The sequence below is a fragment of the Saccopteryx bilineata genome, chromosome X, assembly GCF_036850765.1.
Source record: "Saccopteryx bilineata isolate mSacBil1 chromosome X, mSacBil1_pri_phased_curated, whole genome shotgun sequence".
Classification (NCBI taxonomy): domain Eukaryota; kingdom Metazoa; phylum Chordata; class Mammalia; order Chiroptera; family Emballonuridae; genus Saccopteryx; species Saccopteryx bilineata.
Genome location: NC_089502.1, coordinates 70,422,754 through 70,430,997, shown reverse-complemented (window position 1 = coordinate 70,430,997; position 8,244 = coordinate 70,422,754). Strand labels below are relative to the sequence as shown.

The 8,244-nt window shown below is 46.2% G+C and overlaps 1 pseudogene; it reads left to right on the top strand.

Moving 5' to 3' along the window:
• Positions 1–6,535: 6,535 nt before the first annotated feature.
• On the top strand, positions 6,536–8,044 carry LOC136316705 (germ cell-less protein-like 1 pseudogene; annotated as a pseudogene).
• Positions 8,045–8,244: the final 200 nt, after the last annotated feature.

Genomic DNA, 8,244 nt, shown 5'->3' with positions numbered 1-8,244 from the left:
CGGATGCTGAAGGACCTCCCATTCGAGCTCTTGGAGTGCGGCTTTGACGACTTGTGCAACATGGGGCCTGGCGTTGTCCTGAAGGAGTATGGTTTGACCATGTCGATCAGGTCTTTTCAGTCAAATAGCCTCATTCACGCGGTGTAGCTGAGCAATGTAGAGCTCCTTGTTGACCGTGGCATTCTTTTCGAGCATTTCCCAGTTCTTCATCGAATTCAGAAGGCCTTCCGCTGCGGCACGTGTCATCAACGTCAAAGTCGCCATTTTTGAACTTTGCAAACCATTTCCATGCTGTAGACTCGCCTATGACACCTTCTCCATACACGTCGCAAATGTCCCGGGCTGCTTTGGCAGCTTTTTGACCTCGATGAAAGCAAAGAAGAGCAGGTGTCGAAATGTTGATTTTTGCCTCCTGGGTATTCCATTTCTAAGCCTCAAAACTAATAAAAAATTAAATAACTCAAAAATACAATTAACATAGTTTTGTAGAGCAGAAAGAGTTTTATCGAATGAATACTTACCCTTTGCCAAACAGCAAACAAATTGTTGTAAAATAAAAGAAAATATAAAAATGCTACGAACTTATTCCCCAAGACAATATGTATGTATGTATGTATGTATGTATGTATGTATGTATTTCTGGCTGCCGCTCTGTATTCGTTTCTGTGTATTAGGTGGATCTGCTATGTCTCCCATTCTTGATAGGTGGCCTTGTATCATAGGTGTCCTGTGGGGCTCAGTAGCACAGTCTACTTGTTCACCTGAACTAAGTGCACTAGGATTCTTTCCTGTGTTAGTTATGTGTTGTAGTTGAGTCTTGGTCACTTGGCCTGTCTGTGCATTGAGTCAACCTCAGTTGACTGTGAGGGCTGACTGTGAGGATCAAACCGGATCACAGTGTATGAGTGACTGTGCAGGTGCTAGCCACATGAAGCAGAATTTGCATCAGCAGGATCTGGTGACTGCTGAGATATCACTATGGATGTGCTGCTTGTAGAGTCAACTGAGTGGTGCTCAGATGCAGTCTGAATGCCACCACTGAGTATGTTTTGGGGGGACCTTCTAGGAGGGGTTCTGGTGCAGGTCAAAATCAGATACTTCCTGTGACTGGCCCTGGGTTACCTGTTAGCAACTACAATGCAATCCACACTTTGTGGCTTCCTCTCCTCGACCTGGGTGACATGGGAGGACCTAAGCTGTGCAGTGACTCTGACTTCCATCAGTGCCAAGCCTGAGGCAGGTCAGCAAACTTGCCAGCCCTGAGATTTGCTTGCGCCTGCTGGCAGTACACGAGTTGCCTAAAGCAGTTTAGCAGTAAGCCACCAGGTAAGGGTGAGTGTTGTTTACAAAGTTAATACAGATTCAAAGTTAGTGCCAGTGCTGGGTCTGAGACCAATTGAAAAAAAACCTCAGGGCGCACCAAGGCCAGTCACCACCCGTGTGGGTCACTCTGTTGTGATGGGGTGTCATTAGAGTGTGGCCAGTAGAGTTCATCAGGCTGAAACAGATTAAGATTTGGCTGTGTAGAAGGAGGGCACCACACAGGAATAGTGGCACAGTGTGGCAAAGGGGGTTGGAGGTGGGAATGGCCCTTGCTCTAGAGCCACACAGCTCAATCTTTCCTTGGGCATCTCTGACACCTCAAGTCTGCTCAGACTGCTTTGAGAGCCTTCCAAGAAATCTGCACCACAGGCCCCAGATGGTTCCTGCTTGTTCATTCCTCTGCAGTGTGTGAGCTTGGCGGGCCAGGGTCACAGGGTGTCATTAGGGTGGGGTTAGTGTGTCTCCCTAGCCTGATGCCCTATAAAAGAGAATGCTTGACTAAAGAAAGATGGCATCTGTGGGCAGTGCTGAAGAAAGAGTCAGCGCAGTGACATTGACCGCTGTCCCTCTAGCTCTGTCCCCGAAGTCACATACCCTAGTCTCTCCCATTATGACTCCAGTCTTCTCTGGCTTGCTTTCCTTCTGCCATACTCAGGATGGGTGTCCACAAACAAAGTGCTGTGTGCTGACCCTTCAAGAAGGCACCTGAGTCTCTAGCAGTCTCCTGTCTCATCCTGGGAGACAGAATCCCTGCAGATCTTCATAGCCATAGGTGACGCAGCCTCTTTTTCCTGGCACTGGTGTTGCAGGCTGGGGAGCCCAGTGTGGGGTTGAAAGCAAGCCCTGACTCGTTAGAAGGGATTATTGCAGTTGAGATATCCTTCCGATTCTCCACTGTTGCGCATGGGTGTGGGACCAGCACTTTCCCTGTCTTTGTACTTCAGTACGTCTGGATGTGGCTTCCTCTGTAAATCCTTGGTTATTAGAGTTTTCTTCAGCTAGTGTTCAGTTTGGTTGCTCAGGTTGATTGTTCTACAGTTTAGTTGTAATTCTAGTCATGTCCTGGGAGGAAGTGAGTGCAATTTCCTCTTAGTCTGCTGCCACTTTGGATCCTCCTGTATCTCCATTTTTCTAACTCCCCACCACCCTGGCAGATCACCAACTGACATCTTAGGGCTTATCCACACAGCCCATATATTCAGCAGTTGAAGGTAGGGTGAAATTCACTTTGAGCACTTGATTATAGAACACCACTATATAAAGAACTCCCTGCACTGATAAAATGCTCTATATTTGTGCTGTACACAGTACTGTATCCACTATTCATGTACCAGTATTGAGCTTTTCCAATGTGGGTAATGAGTCTGAGAGAATGCATTTTCAATTTTCAAACATGCCAGTCAAAATCATCAGTCGCTTGTAGTTTATTACTTTTACCATTGCTTTGTTTTATTTACTTAATTTTTTTTTAATTTACTGATTTTAATGAGAGAGGAAGGGAGGGAGAGAGGGACAGGATCATTGAAGTATTCATGTATGTTTCCTGTCTAGGGATCAAAGCGGCAACCTCTATGCTTCTGGACAACAGTGTAACCAACCAAGCTATCTGAACAGGGCACCTTGTTTTATTTATTTTTATTTTTAACAGGGACAGAGAGACAGTCAAAGAGAGGGATAGACAGGGGCAGACAGACAGGAACGAAGAGAGATGAGAAGCATCAATCATCCGTTTTTTTGTTGCAAGACCTTAGTTGTTCATTGATTGCTTTCTCATATGTGCCTTGACCGTAGGCCTTCAGCAGACCGAGTAACCCCTTGCTCAAGCCAGTGACCTTGGGTCCAAGCTGGTGAGCTTTTGCTCAAACCAGATAAGCCCACGTTCAAGCTAGCAGCCTCAGAGTCTCGAACCTGGGTCTTCTGCATCCCAGTCTGACACTCCATCCACTGCGCCACTGTCTGGTCGGGCCTTGTTTTAATAATTGACAGGTATCGTCAGTGTAAAGCTGTTTGCTTAAGTTATAATTACTTCTCAGAGAATTAAGAATCTTTTTATTTTGTGATAGAGACAGAGACAGAGACAGCAACAGATATGGACAGACAGACAGGAAGGGAGAGAGATGAGAAGCATCAATTCTTCAATGCAGCACCTTAGTTGTTCATCGATTCTTTTCTCATATGTACCTTGACTGGGGAGCTACAGGAGAGTGAGTGACCCCTTGATCAAACCAGTGACCTTGGGCTCAAGCCAGCAACATTGGGCTTTAAGCCAGCAAATTTTCAGTTCAAGCCAGCGACCCTGGGGTCATGTCTCTGATTTCACACCCGAGTCAGTGACCTGGCGCTTATGCTGGTGAGCTCGTGCTCAAGCCGGATGAGCCCTCCTCTTGGCAGGGACCTTGGGCTTTTTAATCTGGGTCCTCTGCATTCCAGTCCGATGCCTTATCCACTGTGCCACCGCCTGGTTAGGTGAGAGTTAAGAATCTCTACGGTATTCAAATCTTGGCATTAATCTGCCCAGAATGTTTTCATTCTCTCCACTGTGTCATATTACCTTTCTCTTAGGGCTTAAACCAAATTTGGCAGTTCAATTTTGCTAGAATATGGAGTAAATTCATCCTTTGGTGTCTGAAATTGGGATGTAATCATAGCAATTGATGTGGGAAATGTATTCCCAATCTCAGCCAAACTTTCACCTGAACTATTAGAACAAATCATTCCCCAAAACTGATAATATATCAATTTTTTATTTATTTTCTAATTATCAGGTAAATTTCAGTCCTCTTGCTTATTAGAAAAAGTGCTTGTCTAGCCTCAGAACACCATGAACAGACAAATATTCCTTTGCCGCTGATATATTTCTACATCCTATAAGACATCAATCAGAAAATGAGACATGATCAGAAAACCGATAGAGGCAAAATTTTATTTCGTAAGCACAAACACTTGAGGTATATCTTTCAGCAAACACTTTGGTTATTATCTCTTTACCTCCATCAATGTCTTTCTTGTCAATTATTTAATGAGAAAGGAATCTACACTTACATTAAACTTTGGTGCCTGCACCATAAACTCTATTTCATTCCTTTGTAGATTGCCACACTTCTTACAATAGCTCCTCACTGCACTGGATTATCAGGTTGCCCAGCAGCCACGGCAGGCATGTGGTCCTGTTGTTCTGGAGGCCATACGTCTCAGCATAGTAGTAGTATCTGTACATGGTCTGGGCACATAGTGATACCTTGGTTGGATGGTAGGAAAATAGAATTGTGGTACCTCACACATCTACTGATCTATTCCTCTCCGTAGGTAAAAGCGCACCCTGTGAAGGCTATTCTATAACAGTTTCTTGTGACTTTAATCATGCCTCTGACTGAATCTTCACATATAACTGTGTTCAAATCCCTTTGGCCTTCCCATACTTGAGAAAAATGTCTCCTAGGAACTGAGTGAGTCAACTGAGCTTGACAATAAACAACTTCCACTTTTGCAAAAAGGAAAGTTAATTCTTCATATTTAATTTCATAGCACCTATAATTATTTTTACATTGATCTGGTTATTGTCTGCCCACCAATTCAACCTGTATTTCATGTAAATGTTCTCTATGGGTGTGTGGCTCAGAGCCCTCTCTTTTTTGAATAAGCAGAGCTTCCTTCATCACTCATCCAGAGCAGCACAATCAAGGAATTCCTCATTGTCTCCATTCCATGGCCTCTCAGGAATGACTCTTTCTTTTATAGGTGCTGCTAAATTTTGGAGGCCGAGGCCCTAAGCTATATAGTTCCCTCTCTCTTCACTCTTTTATACACTCTCAATATATTTTCTTATTGCAGAATTTATTTAGAGCACCCCCCTTCATTAATCATTTTTTGTGGAGCCCCGTACGGAAAATGAAACACAACGCTACACAGCACTGTACAAATGTGGGGAACCTTCTACTTTGGGCCATGTCAAATAACCTAAAAGGCTTCCCAGTGTCAAGGTATTATTTTCTTTGTTTTTTTTTATCTTTTTGTTTGTTTGTTTTTGGTAATTAAATTAACATTTCTTAGACTGGTATCTCTTTAATAATTCATGTTACAAATTCAGAAGATGTTAGTATTTCCCTTTATATTGCACTTTCTGTGTCATTTAAAAGGCCCAGACTTCCTCGGCACCACATGATTTCTTTAGAGTATTTAATATTCGTACAGTATTTAGTATTCCACATGTCTCAAAAATGAAAAACCATTCCATTCATTTTTTTCCATTGTAAGTTTGTTTTGTGCTTGGCTGATGCCTGGTGCTGGTAATCCAGAGTCTTGTAGCCATGTGAAGGTAACTGTCTGATCAAGGCATAATAGGATTAAAATTGAGAAAAGGTGTATCTCTCTCTGCCTCAGAGGTTTGAGAAAAGTTGATGTTTGAGCTGTATCTCCGACACTGAGAAATGGGCATCATTTGCAAGGAACAGAGGAATTTCCAGAGGCAGAGGGTCAAGATGTACAAACAGGTGCAGAGGGAAAAACATAAATACGGCTGAAAGGTGTTCTGGGAACTTTAGGACTTCCCTGAGCTAACGCTGTCTATTTTAAATGGAGACACAAGACCAAAAGCAGCTGATTTAGACACAACACACACACACACACACAAGCACACACGCACACCCACAAACACACACAGAGTTTTAATGGCTTTATAACTAGAAACAGTATTTAGAAACGAAAAGGAAAAGAGCAAGCAAAAACGGGGGCAAATATTACCACCTTTATCACAGAAAAGGGCTTCACAGCCTCAAGTGATGAGACAGCGTTAGGATCTAACGAGGGAAGTTAAGGTGCCTAGAGGACAAAGCTGGCATCAGATGTAATCCTCCCCACCACAAATAAATATTTTAGGTAGGAAAACGTGAAATAGGCTCTTGAAAACAACGGAATAATTCACACAAAAAGTCCTCTGTTAAATCTTAAGTCTGTCAAAAATTATTAAAGCAAGGAAACGTGTCACTAAAACATGAAGAAATAAAAAATATATATATATCAAGCACCAGTCTGTGGAGGTAGCCCCAGAGCCGTCACCCAGGATGAAAAGGTGCCCCGAGTGGGCTTCCGGGTTGGCTGTGCCCTTTTCTCGCACGAGTTCATGGGTGATGCGAGAGCAGAAGCTGTACCCAGAAGCACTCTGGGCAGGGGCCCTGGGAGTGTGTCGTTTGTGCTTTTGAGGTACATACAGGCCATGGGAGCATTAATCAGCCGGTTGCCGCGGCTCCTGGGGGGTCGTGCCCCACAACAACCAGGTGTCCGTGGGGAGGAGGAGGAAGCCCAGGGGGCAGCCATGGTAATGGTAGCTGAGGCAGAGTCGGAGAGTGAGGAGGCCGGACCCAGCACCAGTCATGGCGGCCGCAAACGGAATAGGGACTCAGGGGGTGCCCACGAAAAAGAGCTCGTCCCGAAGCGTGCCAAAGGCCGTCTGGGTCCCCGTTACAATGCTCTGTTCCTCAAGGGGGAAGGCAGCGATGTGCAGATCCGCGCATTCGGGCACGCATGGAACCTGCACAGGGCCTATTTATGCCAGTCAGGGTACTTCGCCAGCATGTTCAGTGGCGCTTGGCAGGAAACCACCATGAATGTTATAGAGTTGCAAATGCCTGACGAGAACATTGATCATTTGGCACTGCATGAGGCTCTAGGCTCCCTGTATCGAGAATGCGTGCACATTCCACCCAACCGAGTGGTCTCCATCCTGGCCACGGCCAGCATGCTGCAGCTGGACGAGCTGAGTCGGCAGTGTGGGGCAGTCATGACAGAGACTGTCAGCGCCCAAACCGTATTCATTTACTACCAGTGTGCTGAGACCTACGGCCTCCCAGGCATCAGAGCCGTGTGCTTCCAGTGGCTGCTGGACAACCTAATGACTTGCCATAGTGATGCGCTATTGAGAGAAGTGAGCCTGGATATCATGAAAGAGCTCATTGCCTCTTCGGAGCTCTTAGTGATGCAAGTCGAGATGGACGTGTACACCACACTGAAGAAGTGGATGTACTTGCAGCTGCAGCCCACATGGAAGTGTACCCGCAGGGCCTTATTGTCCAGCGCCAACATGTGGTTTGCTAGGGCCAAGACGGAGTCAGAGGGCACCCCCTTCCTGGAGACTGAGCAGGGCAGAGCCTTCGTGCCAGTGTTCCAGCATCTGCGGCTGGCCTACATCGTCTGTGACTTGCGGTGGACACGCATCATCGAACAGGATTCGTTGATCCCTACCACGTGGCTGAACTCAGTGTACAGACAGGAGTTGATTACCCTACTCCAGGCTGAGCAGAACAGGGAGCTCGGGCCCATTGTTGCCAACGTGTCCGACATCCAGGAGAACAGCATGCGATGTGGGCACCAGCTCCATGGAGAAATGCCATGCAGCTGGCAGTGGACTGGCTTCAGCTTTGTCTGGGACCTGGTGGTGTGCTACGCCAACCGGCGCATCACCTTCAAGCGCAGGGCACTGAACAGTCCCTGTGGCCTCGGGGTCAGCTTCCTCTGGCAAAGAAAGATCGCGTTCCGCCTCTGCCTGATTTCCTTGGACAGGGATGGAAGAGCTATTTTCAGGAGGAACACAGAATACCAGCTGCTTATCCTGAAAAGAGATCAAGAGCTAGAGGTAGTGAACCTGGAGGACCAAGATGTGTTCTTCCCCATGTATGTGGCCTGTAACTTCCTGTACCTCCCCAGAGAGGGCCGCAGCCCAGAGTGAGGACCCAGGCAACATCCCAGAAAGCCGAGCCGCTGCTCCTTGAGCACAGGGATGGTCAGCTTGCTCGAGGTGCCATATTTTCTGTGGGATCAACTGGTCTTTCACATCTCTGGTGACCAACTCTGCCAGAGGCTTTGTTGAACTGTAGCTTGTAACACTTGAAACTGATTCCTGGTGCCTAGGAGGAGGGCATATTTTGA